The sequence below is a fragment of the Artibeus jamaicensis genome, unplaced genomic scaffold (assembly GCF_021234435.1).
Source record: "Artibeus jamaicensis isolate MK-2021 breed Jamaican fruit bat unplaced genomic scaffold, CSHL_Jam_final contig_388, whole genome shotgun sequence".
Classification (NCBI taxonomy): domain Eukaryota; kingdom Metazoa; phylum Chordata; class Mammalia; order Chiroptera; family Phyllostomidae; genus Artibeus; species Artibeus jamaicensis.
In genome coordinates this window covers 1390259-1413416 of record NW_026521813.1, presented here as the reverse complement: position 1 = coordinate 1413416, position 23158 = coordinate 1390259, and the positions used below count along the sequence as shown (strand labels likewise).

The window sequence follows — 23158 nt, the reverse complement described above, 5'->3', positions numbered from 1 at the left end:
GTCAATTATTTTGCGTCAGGGAAGTGATTTACTCACAGCCTTTTCGTAAGCAGCAGTGAACATAATTTTCATCGTTAGGTCTTTTCCTAACAGTGTTTTGCAGTATCAAATGATTGAATTACTATTACACCAGGTCCGATTTAGACAGACGTTAACAACGCCAGGCGTCAGCCTGGGTGGTGGAGGTGTACAGCGTGCGCACGCTCTGTAGCGCGTACCGGAGCAGATTTGTGTTACTTGACCTCTTGTGTTCCCAACGCTAGCACAAGAGCCCTGCAGAACTTGCAGTGCCTAGGGCAGGGAAGAGCCCAACAGTGACATTCTGGGAGGAAATGAATAGAGAACCATAGTAGCATCTCAACATGGCCTCTCTTTTTTTTCAAGCAACCACCCCTTGAGTACTTGCTCTGTCCCAGGTACTGTCCTAATAGCTTCACTTTTAGTCCTTACAACAGCCCTTAGGTAACTGCTATTATCACCACTTCATAGACAAGAAACTTTAAAAAAAATTTTTTCCTCCATTTTTTTCTCCATTCCCATTTAGTCCCCTTATACCCCCCCCAATTCCCTAGCAATCACCACACTGTTGTCCATGTCCATGAGTCCTTTAAAACCTGAGGCTCGGAAAACTGATGGAATGGTTCAAGACAAGGCCAAGTTTTCCCCTCCTTTCTCTGATTCCAAAACTCTTGAAAATTACACAACTCTCATTTACACCTAGGTAAAAGTGCGTGTATCAGTCAGCATTTTCCAAAGAAACAAATAGGAGAGAAGAGGAGAGAAAGTAGACTTTTTTTTTTTACTACGTGGCTTCAGGTGTATGCAGGGAGTTAATTTCCACGGGGTATGAGTGTGGGGGAAGGATGGGTTGGGAGGAGCTAAGTAGGGCAGCCCAGACAATGGCAGAATCAGGTGAAGGCACTTCTGCCAGAGCAAACCTCTCTTCCCAGAGAAAGCCCAGACTCCAGGATCTGGGGAACATTATGTGACTGGGGTTTGGAGTCCCAGGATGAGAAACACCTGGGTGCTCCAAGCGTCAGAGACCCCGCCTCCCACACTCATAGTGCCTATAAGGAGTTTGCCTCACACCACTTACCAAGCAGACGCCTCTCCTCTTCCTCCGTGTCTGCTGCATCTGGGGATACAGGTAAGACATGATTTGCAGTCTTTTTCCCCTAATAGCTTTCAAATATACAACACAGTATTATTAACTGTAGTCACCATGCTGTATATTACATTCCCATGGCTTATTTATTTTATAACCAGAAGTTTGAAACCTTTAACCTATTCACCCAATTTACACCCCCCCCCCACCGCTTGTTTCTGCCAACCACCCATTTGTTCTTTATAGTGATGAGCTGGGATTTTTATTGGTTTGTTTGTTGTTTGTTTTAGATTCCATATATAGAGATCTTACTGTAGTTGCCTTTCTCTGACTTATTTCAATAGCACAGTGTCCTCACAGTCCATCCATGTTGTCACAAAAGGCAAGATTTCATTGATTTTAATGGCTGAATAATATTCTATTGCATACAAATATATCACATTTCTTCTCATTTCACCCATGGAAGGGCACTGAGGTTGTTTCAATATTTCGACTATTATAAATAATGCTGTAATGAGTATAGGGGTGCAGATACCTTTTTCAGTTAGCGTTTTGTCTTCTTTGGATAAACAATTTGGAAGCCTAATTGCTGAACCATGTGATAGCTCTATTCCACTTTTTTTGAGGACCCTCCATACTGTTTTCTACAGTGACTGCACCAGTTTACATTCCCACTAACAGTGCACGAGGATCCGCTTTGTCTCTTTGCTAATAGCTATTCTAACCAGGATGAAGTGATACCTCATTGTGGTTTTGATTTGCATTTTCCTGATAACTAATGATGTTAAATATCTTTGATGTCTGTTGCCCATATGTCTGTATACTTTGGGGAAATATCTATTCAGATCCTCTGACATCTTTTAAATGGAATTCAGTTTTTTGTTTGTTTTGATATTAACTTATATGATTTCTTTATATACTTTGGATATTATCAGATGTATGATTTGCAGATATGTTTCTCCCACTCCATTGGTTGCGTTTTTATTTTGTGGTTAGTTACCTTAACTGTACAGAAGTTTTTGCTGTTGTTTTAGTTTGATTTGGTCCTGCTTATTTATTTTTGCTTGTGTTGCCCTTGTTTTTGGTGTCAGATCCAAAATATCACTATGACCGATATGTAAAAGAGCTTGCCAGCTTGCTTTCCTCTAGGTATTTCATGGTTTCAGTTCTCAGATTGAAGTCTTAGTCCATTGAGTTTATTTTTGTGTATAGTGTAAGAGAGCGGTACAGTGTCATTCTTTTGCATGTGGCTTTCCGGTTTAACACCATTTACTGAAGAGACTATTCTTTTCTCATTGCATATCCTTGGCTCTTTCAGCATAAATTAACTGACCATATGTTCTTGGACTTAGTTCTGGACTCTCTGTTCCATTGACCTATGAGTCTGCTTTTATGCAATACCATACTCTTTTGAATTTGGATAAGAGGGGAGTTCTGCAAATTCAGATAGAAGTTGATTTCAGTCTTGTGTCTGAAATCCATAGGGCAGGTCAGCAGACTGAAATCTCAGGCAGGATTTCTATGTCCATGGTCTTGAGGCAGAATTCCTTCTATACCAGTAAACCTCAGTTTTCTTTCTTAATAAGGCCTTTAACCTAATAAATGAGGCCCACCCACATTATGGAAGGCAATCTACTTAAAGCCAGCTGATTGTAATAGTAATTGCATCTACAAAACACTGGCACAGAAACATCTAGATGTGTTTGGCAAAACAACTGAGCATCATAGTCTAACCAAGTTGACCCATTAAATTAACCATCACAGCAGGTTTTCAAATAACTTACGTATACCCACTTTTATTCGTTAATTTCTTTTTCTACATTAAAGACAGAAAACTAAAACTAAATTAGAGAAACCATCCTTAAGTTTCCTGAAACTTGATAGGGACATGGGGAAATTGAGCATGAAAGTTATTTTTTAAGAAACGGACAAGGTTCTGTGTTATTAGAAATAAAATTTTCTTTGATGATACCATGTAAGCTATAGAAGGGATCACAAAAAATAAGGGACTGCGGTTGGTTATTTCCACTCATTACAGTGAAAACTGAAGGCAATTTCTTCCCCCCATGTGGTATTAATGAGGCAAACTTTCCGAGGGCTACAGCATTAAACAACAGCTGGGCCTTTTCTAAGGTTAATACTGCTAGAGTGAGATGAAAGTATATGATTTTCAGAAGAAAACTTTTATTAAAAAATGACTGTCCTTGGACAGGTGGCTCATTGCCTGGGGCAGAACCTTGCAAGAGCACATTATGGCAGTGGCCATGCTGGGCTTATTAATGTGCCTCACTAATATGCATGCTTCATTAATGCCTGCCAAGGGGGCTCCGCATTGCAAGTGTGGCCCTTGGCTGGTGGTCTTTGTGCAGCCTGCTTTCTAGCTGCCGCTTTCCTTTATCTGAGCCAAGCTGATTTCAGAAATCAAAGCTCTGGGGAACTTCCTCCACTTTCCACTATTTTTTCTTATTTAAAAAAAAACATCGATTTTCTGCACAAAATCTAGAAAATAATATAGACAGAAAAGTATCTGTAATCTCACCATCTATGTCTGCACAAATTTTTAATTTTTTAAAATTTAGCAGAAGTGTTAATGTGGATCTGTCTATGGATATAGGTGGGATATAGTTACAAAGGTGGGTTTATGCTTTATATACTGTTTCATGCCCTGCTTTTTTATTGTGTTAATAACATAGTTCTATGTCAATAGATATATTTCTACAAGTATTGGTAGAGCTACATAAAATTCCATCTTCTATTACTGTATATAAATGGTATATAATCCAGAGATAAAATATATTAAGTATAATACTCCACCAAAACACACATTCCTGAGATTTTTGGCTCTCAGTACCAAGCATACATTAATTTTTCCTGTCTTTAAACAGGAGCTATAGAAAAATATATACTATTGTATTCTAAGTCATCACTCTCTAATAAGTAATATCACAGCCATCGTACAATGAGCCAAACTTTTGTAGCCCATAGTTAATTCTTCAGGAGCAAACATTAGTTTAAGTTATCTAGAAATTTAATTATCTCAACAAGTTCAAAAATAAGAGTGACGAACCAAGGACAGGTTGTTTGAATTTTTCATTAACTTGAGCTTTAACACAGCAGGCTTTAAACCCAAGACAAATGTTCAGTGCCCTCTAACTATTGTCTTATCTTCTCATGTCTGAGTATGCTTTGTTGAATAAGATTAAAATTAAGTTTGGGAGCTTATTATGCAGTGGTCTCCAGAGAGCATACTTCTTCTTTATTACTACCTGTTTGAGGAATTGCTCATAGGCACAGTGCAAAGCTGTATCATTCATGTCTGGAATGGCTGTCTCAAAACCTGTACCATAGATAGAATGGCTATCTCAAAACCTGGGAAGATAATAGCGTTGTCTGATTGCACCATCCAAGTTTTCCTTTCCTGTTTTTCTGATTCTTCTACAAATGTATACATTCTGCAAAGTCACAAAAATAATTAGATAATTATCCCTTTTAGGCCCAAGTCTATGTGATATAGCAAGAAATACTCTGAGCAGATTGTGAGGGTCACGTAGAGTCTAGGTATAGCTGGATCATCGCTTGATGACTGAGTCCAAGTCCTGGGATTCTATACTGGTCAGAGTCCAATTGCCAAGGGACAGTTCACTCTTCCAGGGTTAATTTATGGTATTAAGTGGTTTGCTGAATGGACTGGGCTGAGTTTCTAGAAGAGACCCTCAGAGCCTCAACACAGAACTTATGCAGTCACCTGCATAAGTGATACTCCCACTATAATCACATATCTGCCTGCAAGAGATAAAGTCTCATACTCCCAATCTGCATCAATGAAATGGATGCCTGGCACCTTGGTGGTCTCCTGTGTTCAAGCCTCAGTGAGTACATTGTGTTGCTGAAACCTAAGTCACATTCAAAGCCCCAGCTAGCTGCAAAGGCCTTTGGACATCTCATGTTTTAGAGGGTGTCCCTCCAGACTGAAGGTTGAGTTAGATGTTGAGGGAGTCCAATCAGAGCCCTAGATGTTCTCAGTATGTACCAGAATCTCATAAACAGGCCAAATGCCTCTTATATGTCTTAGTAAATACATATACTTATTTTGTATAGGATATAATACTGTGTAAACACTTGAAAGTGATTAGTTAATAGTAATGATATTTTTATTTGGTCTATCTATAATAAAATTTCTTTTTTAGCTTTCTAAATATTGTTTTTCTTCAATTGAAACAGTGTATGACAAATGTGCTCTAAAGAATACAATTTGAGTTAAGCTATAATTTTGATAGCACTTTATTCTACTCAAAAAGAATTAAGACTGTCGTTGTAATGAACATGTACTGATGCTTCATGGGTTTCTTGGAACTGCCGTTTGTTGTTAATGGTGCCTGCGTCCTACATGCACTCATGTAAATATCACTCTGCCAGTTAATCACCGTTACTGATTGACACAGAAGTCAGGAATTATTGACACTTGTGCTTTCTGTGCCTCATTGAGCTTAAAAGTTATTTCAGAGAGAATATTGATGAGTGGCTGATTCTAAAAGTGGATCGTTGGGGATTTGAAATATATCGGCGAGCAAAACAAAGATTCCTGTCATCTCGAAACATATTTTCTAACATGCTTACAGGCAAGAAACAAGAAACATAATATGTAATAAAGTTATATTACAGAAGGTATTGAGTGCTATGATAAAAAATGCAAAGTAGAACAAGGTGATGTGGGTGGGCATTGTGGTGGGATGTGGTCAGCATAGCCCCGATTGAGATGGAAGATTTGAGCAAGGACAAGGCAATGAGAAGGTTTCTTCTTGTGAACATCTGGAGAAAGAGAATCTCAGCCAGAAGAGACAGCTGGGGTAAAAGGCATTGGGTAGGAAAGTGCCAGGCTTTCCTGGGAAGAGTGAGGAGGCTGGTGTTGCTGCAGCAGCGCAGTGAGGCAGGAGCAGGGTAACAGGAGGTGAGCTGGGAGAGCAACGAAGAGCTTGTCATATATGTCCTTACAGGCCATTGCAAGGACTAGGGTGAGTTTCTGAGGAAATAAATTACGTTAGGGCTTTGAGAAGAAGAGTGATGTAAACATATGTTTCAGAAAGGATCCTGTGGTAGCAGCTGTGTTGACTACAGGATGTAGGTGGGGAAGGGTATGAGGCAGGTATGAGGCGGGCAGTGATCTGGCAGAGAGGTGCGGGATCTCCAGGAGGAAGGTGCCAGCACAGGGAGTAAGAAGTAGTCACATTCAAGATGTAGGTGGAGAAGAGCAACTGAATTTGCTTCTGCCTTTGTCGAATATCCTGTTGCTTTCAAGAGGAAATAATGATTACATGGGAGGTCAGAGCTTTTCTTAAAGTTATGCTATGCTTTTAAATCACAAGTAAGAGCAATGGCTGCTTAGCAACTAGCAGATTGATGACGCTACTTGTATAATTCAGAAGAAAGAATGACTGTTGGAATTTAGTATTTTTTCCTTCACTTGGCTAGAGAAAGAAAAGAGAAGTGTGTTTTTACTACAAAATTAAAACAAACTGTTTCCATGTGAATTTGCTTCTCTAAATATATGTAGTTATCTTTTCACACCTGTTTAAATTTGGTTTGCAGTCTTTAGGTTTATTGTTCTACTTTCTATAAAGTAGCTATAACTTATCTGCAAATGAGTTAAAAATAAGGGAAGATGTAGTCTTACATCATTTTTCCAGGAAAACTCATTACTTTTTTATTTTGTTACAAGAAAAGATACTCAAGTTATTTGCTCGGACCAAGTATATGTGGTGGCAAATCAGTGTTTTAAGGTTTAAAGGACTTGTTATATGACATAAGTGTTTACATATGAGATCACTAACTTTTTTTTTTTTTTTGACAAAACACAAAGTTTGAAACCAGCTTGGTTCTGCCACACCAATTTGCAGACAAAAGTGTCATCAAATAGTCATAATCATCTTCATTATTCTAGGTTGCTGATTGAGGGACTATTATGTTCTACATAGAAATTAAAAAGCTTTCAGAATATGGCCCAAAAGCACTGGACTGGAAAACTATAAATTAATTACCATTTTGTAGTTTTTTATATTAGTAGAGAATGAAGATAATATATATAGGATTAAATAACAGAGTATAAAAGGCTTGTTTTATATAAAGACAACTTAAGTAAATCCTCATTCTGCCTGTTTGAGGAACTTTTACTTTCTGGGTCTGAAATTCTCTAGTAATGTTCTTGCAGATTATTCAACATTCATTCAGCAAATATTCGGTGAGCATCTACTGTGTGTCTGTAACTACTCTGAACGCTTGGGCTGTAACAGTGAACTGAACAGACAAACATCGGCACCCTCCTGCAAACTATCTTCCAGTGGGTGGAGGCAGATAATGAACAAGATCAGCAAATTAAATATACACTATGTATGCTATGTAATAAATGCTGTGGAGAAGGAAAAAAAGGGGAGAGCGTTGCAGATAATGGAGAGGTGAGAGACAATGTTACATGAAGGGCCTGGGGAGGAATCACTGGTAAGTGATTTGAATTTAGGCCTCATGAGTATGAGAGTATGAGCCAGGTAACTATGTCAGGGGGAAATTTGCTGTAGAAGGGACAGAAAGACCTGTAAATGGAGTACGTATGGGAGCAGCAGGGTAGTTGATAGGACCAGAGTGGAGCGGCAGAGAGGGCCTTAGGAGATGAAGACAACACAATTCGAAATTCAGAGTGCCTGTGGCCTTTGTAGAGACGGGATTACTCAAAGTGAAACCAGAACTGTTGGAGAGTGTTGGCAGAGGGCTCACGTGATCAGGCTTCCACCCAAAGGTCTCCTTTTATGTTTTTACTTGAGAACATAACTACAGTAAACTTCTAGAATTAAATCATCTTCCCTATAAACTTTGGAGTCACCACTAACCCCAGGCATGTAGCATTGCATGGGACTCTGACTTTTGTTCCTCTGTAGATGATATTCTCAACTCTCTGAAAAGGTTTAGCATTTCTCATTATATTTGTATTTTAAATAGAGTTTGTGTCCAGATAGATGTTTTCTTTTTTCCCAAGTTCTCATGAAGTAAAGATTTTCTTAAATTTGTATTGAATTTATTGGGGTGCCATTGATTAATAAAATCATATAGGTTTCAGGTGCACAGTTCTATAATATATTATCTCTTTATTTTGTGTTCCCCATCCAAAGTCAAGTCTCCTTACATCACCAATTATCCCTCCCTCAACCCTTTGACCTTCTCCCACCTACCCCACCTTTCTCTCTGATAATCATCATGCTGTTGTCTCTGTCTATGATGTTGTTTTTTGTTTTGAAGGTTTTTCTTATTAATCCCTTCACCTTTTCATTAACCCCCCCCCTTCTCCCCTCTAACAGCTCTCAGTATGTTTTCCATATGTGGGTCTGTTTACTTCTCCAACCCAATGAAAAGTTCTTCTGTTATTACTTCAGCTATTTTCCATTCTTTATTATCTCCTCCTTTCTAATATTCCTATAAGATAACATGGGCGTTCTACATCTTCCCATGTTTCTTAACTTTTATTTCTGTAATTTCCACTTCCTTATCTTTCCTACATTACAGATTGCCAGAGTTAGAAATTTTTATATACCACTTACTCTTTGACCTGGGACTAGTTACTCAATCTCTGTGTTGTCTATCATTCTTTAGCTAGAAAATGAGGATAATAATAATAATGCCTACATTATAGGAATGTTGTGTGCTATAAATGAGGTTTTAGGGAGTGATAAATTGATATTAGTTATTAATTTTCCAGGTCAGCAGTTCAGTGTTCAGCACCTTCATTCTTATACTGAGCAGTTCTTAATTTTTTTTAATCTAAGGGAATCATTATTTCAATGTCTACGAATGTTTTCTCAGTTTTTGACTCACTCTCAATTCACATCAGCCTACTCTTGTTTCCACATCTGCAGCATACTATCGAGTCTCCCTGAGAAAAACAATTAGAAACATGTGAAGTTATTTTCTTCAATTAAATTTGTTTCCTCTAGAGTCTGCTTTTCTATTTCTATCACCTGGTATTTTTCTCTTTGTCATTGGTTTTCTTTAAATGCCTTGAGATGCTCTGTTGTCAGTTTATATTTATGGATGGAAGAAGTGTTTTGTTTCCGTATTTAGACAGCCAAGAAGGGGTAATCCTATGTAGAGTGCCAGTCTTCTTCTTCAGATCCCCAGGCAGAGGTGCAGACAGGCAGGCTTCCTTTTAGGGCACAGGGGCAAGGGAATAAGCAGGTGAGTCAGGCAGTTGCCAACTTAATGTCCCTCTTGGACAGTGCCACCTTCCTCGTGTTGGCCCTTCCGCGCCTACTCGTGGAAGTCCAGATTCGCCTGCGTGTGCACTCTGATTATTTCTTCAGCTCCCAGACCTATGCTAGGAGCCTTTCCAAACAGATCAGGTACTTTTTTTCAGTCACACCCAGGCTTTACCTCAATTACCATATTTTTAGGACCATAAGATGCACTGGACCATAAGACACACCTAGGTTTTAAAGGAGGAAAATAGAAAAAATATTTTGAAGCAAAAAAAATGTGGTAAAATAGTTAATAACCTGTGATCCCACTCTACCACCCCCTGCCCACCACAGCAAGCCAGGTAAGCTACACTCAAACTATAAGACACACACCCCTTTTTCTCCCAAATTTGGGGGTGCATCTTATAGTCCAAAAAATACGGTACTCTGTGTGTATCTACAGAGCAAGACCCTTCTTGCTCTCTAGCTCTAGCTCAACAATGTTTACCTTTTGCTTTCAAGGCAGTTCTGCTCTAGTTTCTCTTTCAATCTAATTCTCTCTGTATCTCTGTCCATGTTCTCAGAATTTCTAGTAGACCTTGAGACTTGTCTTGAGTATAATTTATCTCATTTGAGTGAATTAGAAAGCAGCAGTGGGTGAAGAAGCTTCTGCTCTCATATTTTGGGCTGAGGTCGAGTTCATCTATTTTTCTTTTTTTTTGTTTAACTTTCTCTCCTTGTGCTTTTTGTCCTAGCTACTGTTCCTAAATACGGACTAGGAGTGGATGGGATCAAGGCCTCACTATTTGTGCACAAAGAATGCATATCATCAAGAGAGTTCCTTCCTCCTCTTCCTTTAGAGTTTACCCCTTTCCACTCTGAGATGTGTGCTGGATTGCTATAGAGAGATCTCCAAACTGAGAGCATTAAGGGTTAAACTCTTCAACTCTTAAGTGAAAGAGCCTTATTCCCCTCAGTTTGGACTGTCTTCTTCCCCAGTAGAACATGAGACAGAATAGATTTGCCAGAGTCTACCCTCAGGAAGGTATGGTAAGAGCTTAGGGAGGTGGGGTTGGGTTGTAAGGTGGAGAGAGAAGGGAAACCTTGAGAATGGTTTTGGGGAAGTAAAAGTGAGTTAAATTAGTCTTTCCTATTTCCACATGGAGATGTATTGGACCTGACTCCTTCCCACATTTCAGGTTTTCAATTTACAAGGGTGACCAACACACAATTCCCTGGCCAGAATTTCCCCAGCTACAGGACCTCTTAATCCACTCTAATAACACTGTGAACAGGCTATAGAGAAATTAGAATGTGGTGAAATAAATTAGAAAAGGTTTTTAAAAATGATCCTTGCCTCAGTTTTCTGCAAAATCAAAATGAACATGACAAGGATTCTATAAGTTTTAGTGGGCCTGGAGATGACCAAGGAAAGTAGCTTAGACTCCCAGGTGCTACCCAAAGGGCTGCATAAAGGCAAAGGAATAGAATGCCCATTGGAAGTGGCCAGTTTTCAAGAAGATGCATGAAATTAGGAGACTGGAGGTAAGTACTTAGCTGGATGCCCAAAAAGCATCAGTCAGGCTACTTAATAGAGTCAGAAGCTAGGTGTGCTCATTGGACAGATGGGGGTGAGGATTGAGCAACAAACAGATGATTGGCCAAAACCAGACTCACAGCCTACCACCAATTTGTTCACATAGCCAGGCTTATTTTGTGCAAACATGCTTGGCCTTTTCTGAGACAGATTTTAATCAGGTTTGAGAGTAGGAGGACAAGGAGTATGGAAAAAGTGTTGAATGGAAAAGAGTTGATGAAAATGTTAGAATATAACTATATTCACCAAAGGACACTAAGTTTCAACTTGGGAATGATTGAGAAAACTATGACAAGAGTCTATTTATAAGATTGAAATGAATTTCATTATCCCTCTGAAAATCACCACTAATTGAGATTGACACCATGTCAAAGAAAACTATTCTGAAATAACTATATAAAGGAGTTTCATATTCAGCCATAGCTTAGTGTTGACTGTATAATATTGAGTCTTAATACCCAGTAATATAGGTTACAGTAGAGTACTTTACAAATATTGCCCAATGAAAACAAACCTAGTTTATCATTGGTTAAATAGTAATTGTGTTTCAGTGCTAAGAGATGAACCATTCAAATGGCTCTCTCTCTTAGAGTGGATTTAGGCATTGTCACAGAAGTTTATTAATGTCCTAGCTATCCCTAAGGCCCAATTTTAGTTATCACGGGCACTATTCAAAGGCATTCATGGTGTGCCCCAAACCATCTGCCTCATACCTTTAAAAACTGAAAAGGAAGACTCCTTTTCCCATTCTTCAATTTCATGCAAATTGAAGCCCAGAATCTGCATTAAAACATTTACTACTAGGCCACCAAGACATTTATTTTCATCATAGTAGTCCCACTTTCCCTAGGGCACAGGTGGCTAACACAAGGTCCACAGACCAAATCCAGCCGTCCACCTTGTTTTATCTGGCCCGGCACCTTGTTTCTACCTGGTGGCAGTGCCAAGCTCCTTGCCCCTAGTTAAGGAGCAGTTACATTCATACAGTTCTAAAATTACATTCGTCCCTTTGAAGGGAACCACAAAGCTGACATGGCCCATGGTGAAAATGACCTTGACACCCATGCCCTAGGGGATACATTTCAAGACCCTCAGTGGGTACCTGAAACCATGGATGGTGTTGATGTTTTTCCCTGTACATTCAGACCTATGATAAGTTTAATTTGTAAACTAGGCACAGTAAGAGATTAACAGTAATAGCTAATAATAAGAGAACAATTATAATCATGTGTCACTTAATGGTTATATGTTCTGTTCTAGGAAATGTGTTGTTAGGTGAGTTCATGGTTCAGACCGTGGTTGATCTCAGGTTCCTGAAACCACCACACAGGGAAAAACTGTGGATATGGGGGGACTACTGTGTTACTTTCATTTAGATTCCTGCATCAGGTTCTACCTTGACGTCCTTTAGGCCATCTGTATATTTTAATTGATTCAACACTAGAGGGAAAAGAATATCACAACATTTATGGGATTATTTCCTGCTTGACATCCACATAATAATTACTATTTCATGGTTGTACATCAGTTGAGTGACATGAAACAAATTATACTATATTTCTTTCCTTTGTATTTGAGTATTTGTCATTAGAGATGACAAATTAGAGATCTAATACCATTAGAGACGATATTCCTAAATTTTAATTTCCAAAGTAGATTTTTTTCATCATCTGTTGTATGGGGGTGGAGAGGCTGCAGAGCACTTTACACATTTTTTTTGTTCAAAATTACATGTTTTTCTCTGTTGCAACAGTTCCTGAGCTGTGTTCTGTCTCTTTATGTCTGCTTCTGATCTCTGACTCCTGTTAAGGTTGATTCTGTACAGGTCAATCTGACCCATAAACTATACAAAATTGGTTTTGATGTGTGAGGCTTCAGTGTCAGGCAATGCCTAAACCTGCTACACAAATTTGCCTTCTGCTTTGTGTCCCACAGATAGTAATTAATTACTGACTTCATACTCATATCCAAGTCTTGATATGCTGTATTGCTTTAAAAATACTAAGAGAAAAAAAGCTATATATTTTTAATCACATAGCATTTTTCTTTTAGAAATTAAATGCAGCTTAAACATAGACTTCTATATTTTTTATTTTCTTTAAAAAATTCCCCAGTATTTTAAAACATTTGCAGACAATCAGTGCAAACCTTATCACATAAGGGCGTGATGGTCTGGTTGTTTCTAGTTTGAAACTTTTGGGTTGGCCAGAAAGTCTGTTACATTTTTTCCATATGATGACTCTAGTAGTACCTAGTTGTCTTTCACGTCATTGAAAACAATTTTGTTACATTAATTTGTGACCGCTGTCATGGCAGTGTGCATTTTTTTAAAAACTTACCAGAATTGGTGAATTTTTGTGAAGCCATTTTAATACTGAAGAATGGAAGAAAATATGCAACATTTATAGGCATATTATGCTTTATTATTTCAAGAAAGGTAAAAATGCAACTGAAATGCAAAAATTGATTTGTGCAGTGTATGGAGAAGGTGCTGTGACTGATTGGATGGGTCAAGAGGTTTTCAAAGTTTCTTGGTACTTTTGACATTTTGGCCAAATAATTCTTTGCAGTGGGGCTGTCTTATGCATTGGAGAATGTTAGTCAGCACCTGTGGCCTCTACCCACTAGAAGCCAATAGTGGGAGATAGCCAACATACTCAAAATATCCAAATCAATAAAGTTATTGGTGAAAATGAAAAAAGTGTCTTTTATGGAAAAAACATAAGACTTTTCAGCCAACTCAATACAAACCTGGCTTCCAACTCAATGACTGAATAACTTGGGACGTATCATTTAGCCTTTCTGTCTCACTGTCCTCTGTCATAACTTGAGGATATATCAACCATTCAAAATGTATTAAGTTCAATGTACAAAAAATCAGCTGTCCCATGTTGGTATTTGTTACCTTCTTTCCTTTCTTTGTTTGACCACAGAAATGCAGTTTTATTCCAGAATATATCAAGTAATTATTTAGGTGTGATTTCTTTTTCCAAAAATTCTTGATACTGAAATCACCTTGGCACCAGCCTTTCCCAGCATCCGAATGTTAGCATTTTACTAAAATGAGTGCTCCAGTGTCTGGGAATAACCATGAAGCAAAGCCCACAGAGCAAAGCTACAGCCGGGATCACGGTGTTCCTTCATGAGTGGCATTTGCCCACAGAGGACTTTGAATGTCTACTTTATACCCAACCCTTGAAGAGATACCAGAGCTCTCTCCCTATAGAAAAGGAAACCAAATGCTAAGAGTCAGCATAATGTGTTCACATATGAACAGATTCTCCATTTTTTAAGAATTTACGTACCTCATTTCTACTGAGAAATACTGATCGGCTGTACCTAATCTATGAAATTTGGTGCAAGCTGACTGTGGACTGTCTTTATGTATTGTCAGTATTTAAGATGTGTCTTCTTATGCTGTCATCTCTGTCCATAAGAAAAAGGATCTAAGAGCTGTCCCTTTATTTGAAAGTCAAATGTTTTCTGTATTATTACCACATCGATTTTATTTATAGACTTAATTTCCCAAAGCCAAACTGACAACACCCACAGCTTAGGAGTCATGTATTAAAATTTAGTGAAGAGAGCTTTTAGGGTAATCCCATGATCTGTGATTTAAAGACAAATATTCTGCAGGAACAATATTGCTAATTGACAATGATCCTTCTTTGCCTTTTGTATAAGGCAGCTGTAATCTTTGAAATTCTTCTGAAGTCTTTTTCTGCCACTTGGTGACTCACACAGTAGATAAAAACCCACCATGACCCCAAAGGACAAAGCTCCAGGGGGCATTGATTTGGGCTTGGAGCCAAGCCCTCTATTTTTAGTGCTTTCTCAAGAAGCCACACAATAAAAATGTAAATGGGATGGGGCTACTGTCTCCTCACACCATTTTCTGAGTTAAGTCTGACAGTGTTTAAATATTTTATTTCAGACTTTCTTCAAAGAATTGTTACTTCAGTTTGGGAGCTTTTCTATCCCGATTGCACATTAATTATAATTCCACATTTCTTGCACCTTTATCATAGCTTACTCGTAAAGACCTAAGGATCAATTTGAGATAGCCTCCTACCCCAGGCTGCCAAATTTGTGATCAGTTGGCTCCTGTGGATTAAATGTATTCCTGTGGACCCCCATGTAAGTCTTTTCCCCTTAACTTTATTGAGGTATAATTGACAGATAACATTGTGTAAGTTTAAGGTATATAGCTTATTGGTTTATACACTTACGTATTGCACTACAGTTGCTCTGGTAGCATTAGCAAACATCTCCATCATGTCATGTAATTACCTTTTTTTGTGGTGAGAACATTTAAGAGCTACACTTAGCAACTTTCAAGTGTACAGTACAGTATTATCTATAATTACAATACTCTGCATAGATCCTCCAACTGATTCATCTTCCAAGTGGAAGTTTGTCCTCTTGAACCAACATCACCCCAATTCTCCCACCCCCTAGCTCCTTGTAGGCACCATTCTGTTTTTACGGTGTGTGAATAATATATTATTTGCCTTTTTCTGTCTGACTTATTTCACCTAACATTATGGACTCAAGGGCCATGTTACCACAAATGACTGGATTTATTCTTCCTCATGGCTGAATAGTATTCCATATATTCCAAGATATACCATATCTTTTTTTTTATCCATTCTCCTGTTGACGGAAACTTAGGTTGCATCCATACCTTGGCTAAATGTGGGAAACCAGTTCTTTTCAGATTATGAAAGTTTTTCTGTGTGGTATGTGTTTTAGTCAATGTCTTTGAAGATGGATAATTTACATTTCTGGAATACCACTAGATTATAAATTTCCTTTGAACTTGGACCCATGTTGGAACCTTCTATATGCTCAAGACTAATCCAGTGCTTTGAGTATATAATAATAGGTAGCACTTACAAAATGCTGAATGTATGTCAGGCACTGTTTTATACTCTTTACATATGTTAATTCATTTAATATTCACAACTTAATGCAATGGGTATTACTATCTACCCTTTATAACTGAGTTAATCTGAAGTCAATCTGAGATGCAGAAGGTGCTCTGCTTAAACTCACATGACTAGTAGGGGAGGTAACAAAAATGTGAGCCCAAGCAACTTAAGTCCTACCTTATACAATCGCTGTTTTAACAACATGGGTTTGAACTGCACTGGTCCACCTACATGTGGATTTTTTCCAATAAATACTATAAGTAAATTTTCTCTTTTTTATGATTTTTAAATATTTTCTGTAGACTATTACGAGAATACAGTATCTAATATAACATGCAAAATATGTGTTAATCTTGTTGGTGGGAATGCAGACTGTTGCAGCCACTGTGGAAAGGAGTGTGGAGATACCTAAAAAATTAAAAATGGATCTGCCTTTTGACCCAGCAATTCTACTTCTGGGAATATATCCAAAAGAACCCAAAACATTTAAGAGCCTAAAACCCACAATAAAACCAAAAGAACATTGTTGTTATAAATAATGCTGTTAATTGCAGCATTATTTACAGTAGCCAAGATATGGAAGCTGCCCAAGTGTCCATCAATAGAGAGTGGATAAAACAAGTAGGGACATTTATACAATGGAATTCTACTCAGCCATAAATAAGAAGGAAATTTTACCCTTTGCAACATTGTAGATGGACCCGAAGAACTTTATACTAAGTTAAATAAGCCAGTCAGTGAAAAACAAATACCATATGATTTCACTCATATGTGGAATCTAACGAACAAACTGAACTAACAAGCAAAATAGAGACAGACTCATAGATGGAGAGCAGATGAGAGCTAGTAATCAGGGAAAGGGTAGGGGTTGGAAGGATTGTGCAAAAAAAAGGACTCATGGACATGGAACACAGGGTGATGATTGCTGGGGGGGAGAAGACATAAGGGAATTAAATGGTGATGGAAAAATAGAATAAAGATGATTTTTAAATATGTTCATCTACTGTATATCTTATCAGCAAGGCTTCTGGTCAGTAGCAGGACATTACTAGTTAAGTTGTGGGGGTATAAAAGTTACACATGGATTTTCCACTGCACGCAGGGTCAGTGTTCCTAATTCCTTGTTGCTCAAGAGTCAACTGCAGTGTCTACTAGCGGAGGGTACGAGTTCCGTGTATGTGTGGAACTCAGTAAGTTTGTATGGAACCTACACAAACTTTAAAAAATTATACAGGATACAGCTGGGATGAAGACAGAAAAATTAAAGAAAAAGACTAGATTAGGGAAGTTGGAGAGTAGCACCAAAAGCAGAACAGGAAATAAGAAATGTTGGTGAAGGAAATTGGCCCAAGTGAAGGAGTTCATGGTTAAAATGGGAGAAATAAGGATAATAAATAGAAAAGGTCTGAGAAAATATTGGTGTGCTGGAAAGAGTATCACAAATTCAAAATGTGAAATTTAAAAAGTTTAATCTTTAAATAGCTACATACTTGCTCGATATTGTCCCAGTTTATGTGCCCTTTGACCTCTTACCCTCCCAGTCCTGGTCCCTAGTGAATCGGTATGAGACACAAGATCAGGTCAGTTGCTAGGAAAACCACTTCACTGAATTACAGCTGTCGATGGCCTCTTACTATTCACTGAGTCTTTACATTGTACAAAATCATCAAAAAGTTATATCCTTAGGATTCTTTTTGGCAAAGAAATACACTATCAATCCTTGCCTTGAATACCTCTCTCAGACTATGTCTCATTCCCTGTTTCCTCTCCCCAGTAAAAACTCTATTCTAATTATTTGTAATCAGTTTTGTAGAGAATGGGTGGTCAGGAAGTTGTTGAGAAAGCCTTGGTTATCATTTTCATTATGCATTGTCTGGCTACCTTAGTATGTGTCCAATTCACAACTCATTTTCACCTAAAACACATGTGTACCTTTATACATCCATAATCATTGACTGACGAAAATATTCTTCCAAGGAGAAGGGCCCCCTTCTGAACTGAGTGAAGTAGTTTTGGAATTGTTTTCTTCCCCAGGCTGCTGCTACCCCTTGCCTTTCTTAGATTATTTAAGGGTTTTGATTCTCCTTTCCCCTCCCCTCTTTCTCTGGTTTTAGAAGTTATATCCTGTTTCATTTTGACACTTACTATTTTTTAATTGTAAACTTGATGTAACCACATGTAATGTGGATAGCAACTCAGCCCTTTTCCTAACCAATGCAAAGATGCAGAATGCCTTTACCCCATCATCATGACCTCCTGACTTGCTGGTTGTTATTTCCCGGACTATTATACCCTCCTAGCATTTATGCTTCCCAGACTTCATTATTGTTACTTTTGTTTTAAAAGCTGGTGCTTCTGAAAGTTTATCCACATACGATTAGCAAAATTTTTGTCCATCATTTTTCCCTGCATTTTACTCCTTCCTATTGTATCAATTTTCTTCTGCTTAAGATGCATTCTTTAGCAATTCTCTCTCCTGGGAAAGCCTGCTGCTACAGACCTCTTTCAGTCTGTTTCTGAGCATGCTTTTATTCCTTGTTCAATATTAAATGATATATGCCATAGCTTTTTTCTTGCCTATTTTCCCCAATTTTAATGATATTTTTTGTAAAAATCCACAGATGAGAAATAAGAACTGTTAAAATGGAATTATGTTCTGAAACAAAGCCATGAATTTTAAGTGTTGTTAGATAGCCATTAATTATTTCAAGAATAAAACCTAATATAAAGTAGCTCAAAATTAGAAAAAAGAGTGTTTAACTCAATAGCCTTTCAGTATAAGACATTTAATTAGAAATCAAGAAATTATTATGGAGGTCAAACAGTACAGCACTGAAAGCTGATACTGGAAATTATCTTTAAACCAGTAGAGACAGGGCGCTGAAAAGTCTTGTTCTGGAAGTAGCTTTAAGTTGAGTGCAAGTCTAGCGTGAGGTCACAAGTACATTCTCCATGTATGTTTTCACAGCTGAAGCCCAAGGATTTCAATAGGACTGTCTGAAAATTGTCACTCATACACATATTTGGAATAAACATTCCCCCAACAAAGCACCCACTCCAGTCTCCTGGGCTTCCCTGTCACCATGTATACCCTCTCCTCTTCTCTAGCAGGTCAACCCTTCCCCTTCCCTGAGGACTTGGGTCAGATCTCAGTGTCCTCTGAAAGCTTCCCCCTTTCACCATACTGTCCCATGCTTTTCAGAGCACTGATTGTTTATGCTGGCCCCCACAGACTACATGGTTGTCGGGTGACTTTCTGTGCCTCATTTTGCCAGCTGCACTGTGAAAACATACTTCAGATTAGGGACTGTACCTTTTGCTTCTCTGTAACTGCCATGGCACTTCATGTGCTATGCTGCACGTGTGGTTCTTAATGCAGTTTTTAGTGCAGTAGTAAAAGTCTAGCTGATTTGGAAAGATGATGACAAAAGAATACAAGTAAATCGAAAGGACAGTTCCAGGCCTCATGAACCAAGTAAGGTAGGTAAGGGGACACATGCAGGTATTCCACAAATACAAGCAAATGCAAGAATAAACTCCGTGTTTTGTGTACTCAAAACTGTAAATCTACCTTTGCCTACCCCTGTATACATACATGCATAAAATAATTGGAGGACAAGTTTAAGATCATACCAAGCATGAGGACAATAGTGTACAAGATAGGTTTCAAAATAATTTCAAGAGCAACATTTGTATAGAATGCATTTAATCAGAGAAGGTAGACTTCATTGGTTTTATTGTGTATGTTTTCTAAATGTAAACTTCACCTTTGACATACAAGTAATCCCTGTTGACAGTAGTTTTTTTGTTTGTTCGTTTTGTTTTCTGGGAAGATCATCTCTTTTCAATGTGTTTTCTAAGGGGTATAAATTTCTGTACATTGTGAGTTTCCTCAAGGAAGAAGCATGAACATTATACTCCCTAGAGACATGAAGGACCAAATTCCAAATTTGTATCAAAGCTGGTTAACCTAAGCCTTGTAGTAACCTTTGTTGTTTATTATAGCCTTCTGTTTTCTTTCAGAAGTAGCCTAACAGATGCAAGCACTTTTTAGCAAAAATTACAGTACATATAATGATTTTTATTTTCAATTACAGTTTGCATTAAATATTTTATATTAGTTTCAGGTGTACAGCAGAGTCGTTAGGTAATCATATACTTTACAAAGTGATCCTGCTGGTATTTCAATTACCCACTTGGCCCCACACATACTTACTGTATCACTGACTGTATTCCCTATGCTGTGCTTTACATCCCTGTGACTGTTCTGTAACTACTAATTTGTACTTCTTAATCACTTCACCTGTCTCTTCCAGCCCCTCTAGCAACCTTCAGTCTGTTTGCGGTCTCTACATTTTAATTTGGTTAGGAATTTTGATGCATTATATCAAGCCTCTTTAAAGTGTTTTCACATTCTCATCTGGTGACATTGATTTCTATAGGTTTCATAAAAATGTCCTGCATAAGCTAAATTAATGTCAATGAAAAAGCAGTTATCTTTTTTGAAAAAATGGTTCTGTTAATTCAACTGAATAAATGCACTGTCATGAGCTCAGAGATGGCTGTGCATGAACTAATTTCTACAAGTAAATTTTGTAAGAATAGACAACATGGAACTTATACTTTATATGTCATTATTCAAAAAAATTCTTGCCTTGACTCAAAGCAGGCTAAAGCATATTAATTACTAGAGACTTGCAGTCCCTTGTGTCTAAACAATACCAAAGGACCAAAAATTCAGCAATCATATTTTTTTGACTTTAAGATTATCAAAAGTCTGCCTGGGGATAAAAAGGCCCATAATAACCAAGAAAACAGGCTACACGCACAATTAAGAGAAGAAAAATGCCAAGTGTTGAATTTGGAAAAGTCATAACAGATTCGTCAGAGGCAATAAACACAAATGTAAAACAAAAAATGTTCCCACCACAAGAGATTCCTGTGTAACTGAAATGAAACATAAGGAAAGGTATTAAGATACAATTTTGATTTAGTGTTCACTAGGGAAGGAGGAAAATCCTCCTTCCCTAGTGAAAATTAAGTAATAGCTTTTGACCTTCCCTAGGTCAAAATTAAGTAATAGCTTTCAATCTCTTTCTTAGCAATTCCTTAATGAAAAGAAATGGCTTCAGAAATATGCTCTTAGTTAGGATTAATATACATATGTACATACATATACGTATTTAAGTGTGTATGTATTTATACATGTGTATATACAAATCTGTATTATCTAATTGTAAATAAGGTACAAACTACTAGAGCTATAAAAATATTGGAGCTTGAGATATGTCATCCTGAGTAAAAAATTGACTTTTCCCTCTCATGTTCTAAAAGTATCACTGGTACCATAAAATAATTTCTGGGGGAAAAGTTATAATTCACGATGATAACCTCAAAAAATTTAGGAATGCAGACCTAACGTCTGTTTTTCTCTGTGAACATGTAACTTGTAAATAAGTCTTCCTCTCTGTGTTGGTCAGCCCAGACGAAATGCTACCAGTGCTTGCTGCTACAGCAGTATATATCCTGCCATATTGAAGGGTAATTACTGTATTTATATTAAATTCTTGTCTACTTGTATAGCTCTATACCTTTGGAATTCCACAAACAAATCCATTTTCTTCTAAAAATCCCTTTTATGGTATATTCTTCTCAGTTAATCTCTACCCATTATCTTTTCCTCCCTATTTTCAAAATGAAGCTCTCTCCTTTTCTTCAGTCTTTTACCTCTTTCTTTGACCATTTTAGTTCTTTGAACCATCTTCATGTCTTTTAGTAGCCAGATCATATTGGAACCCAGAGCTTTAAGTAAAAGCCTCATCTGTTTGTGTGTGTGTGTGTGTGTGTAGAGGACACTAGTTCCCTTGCCACTTTGAGTGCCGTCCATGTCTTCCTGGTGTTTTCTGGTCACACACACACATCATCTGCCATGAGTACATACCATCTTCTTCAGGGCCAGTGATTTCACTGAGTAAAAAAAAAAAAAAAAACAGACTTCAATCCCTCGCTGTTAATTATTTTAATAAAATATATTTCCAAAAAAATCTTTTCTTTCTGCACAAATGTAGTAGTGTGTTCTCTCTTTTTTTGTAGCATGTTTTTTCAGCCTCAAATGTGAAGTTAAAAATGGATGACCCGTGTGGTTCCTTTATAACTTATGCATTCTGTGAGTGTGGAATGGGGATTCTTTTTTTAAAGATTTTATTTATTTATTTTAGAGAGGGAAAGGGAGGGAGAAAGAGGGAAAGAAACATCAATGTGTGGTTGCCTCTCATGTGCCCCCTACCAGGGACCTGGCCCACAGCCCAGGCATGTGCTCTAACTGGGAATTAAACTGATGGTTCACAGGCCAGCAGTCAATCCACTGAGCCATACTAGCCAGGACTAAAGTGTGGATTCTTAATGACAAAGTTTATAATTGTCTAAAGTCCTTTCCCCCTTGTCTCTATACAGACTTGTTTTTCAGTGAGACAACTATGTTACCTTTTCCCAATAGGTTATATTAAGTGAATGATTTTCATCCTTTGCTAAAGACTGCAATGATTCATAAAGTGGTACAGTAAACCTATGAAAATACACTCGCTGTGGTTAGTTGGTTAGTTGGTTAGTTTACATGAATGATCTTAATGGTAAATTGAAAACAAATGCACACACAAACAATGCTCAGTGACTTAAAACAGCATCTTCTCAAACTGTTAATAGTCACTGTATTAGTTACAATATGCTAGTGGCTGTAAGAAATAGTTCCTGAGTATACGATGGTTCAAACACAGTAGATACCTTTCTCTTCCTCATGTTAACAGAATAAATTGGCAAAGAGGTTATCAGAATAGCCTCCCTACAAACTGTCATTCACCAGTCCAACTGATGAACATGTTTCCATCCTCAGCAAGTCTTCCGAGGTTGCACTGGGGTCATGTCCATTTCAGGCACCAGAACGTAGAAAATAACGTGGAAGAGCAAGTTGGGAGGTTTTAATGACCTAGGCCTAGAAACAGCACCCAGCACTCCCTGCACATTCAGGTGGCTGAAACAGTACTGCATGACCATTCATTCCTAACTACCAGGAAGATGCCTGTGTTCCCAGAAAGAAGAAAGATTTTGGAGAATACCCGCCAGTCTCTGTCACATCTACTTTATTCAAAAATATTGTCCCAGAATCAGGAAAGGTGTAGCAGTGAAGTACTAGTACATGCAGTTTATGGTTAACTATTATTTCAAGGTCTTTGGTGAGCCTTGTGTATATTCAGTGGCCAATGTTTGGGGGGCCCCAGCATAGTTATGTGATGGTTTTGATAAGGTACCATCA

General features: G+C 37.8%; 1 protein-coding gene across 1 annotated transcript in view; it reads left to right on the top strand.

The window, feature by feature from the left end:
• Positions 1 to 23158, top strand: part of ADGRB3 (adhesion G protein-coupled receptor B3) — a 736029-nt gene that overhangs the window by 455356 nt on the left and 257515 nt on the right. The window lies entirely within an intron of this gene.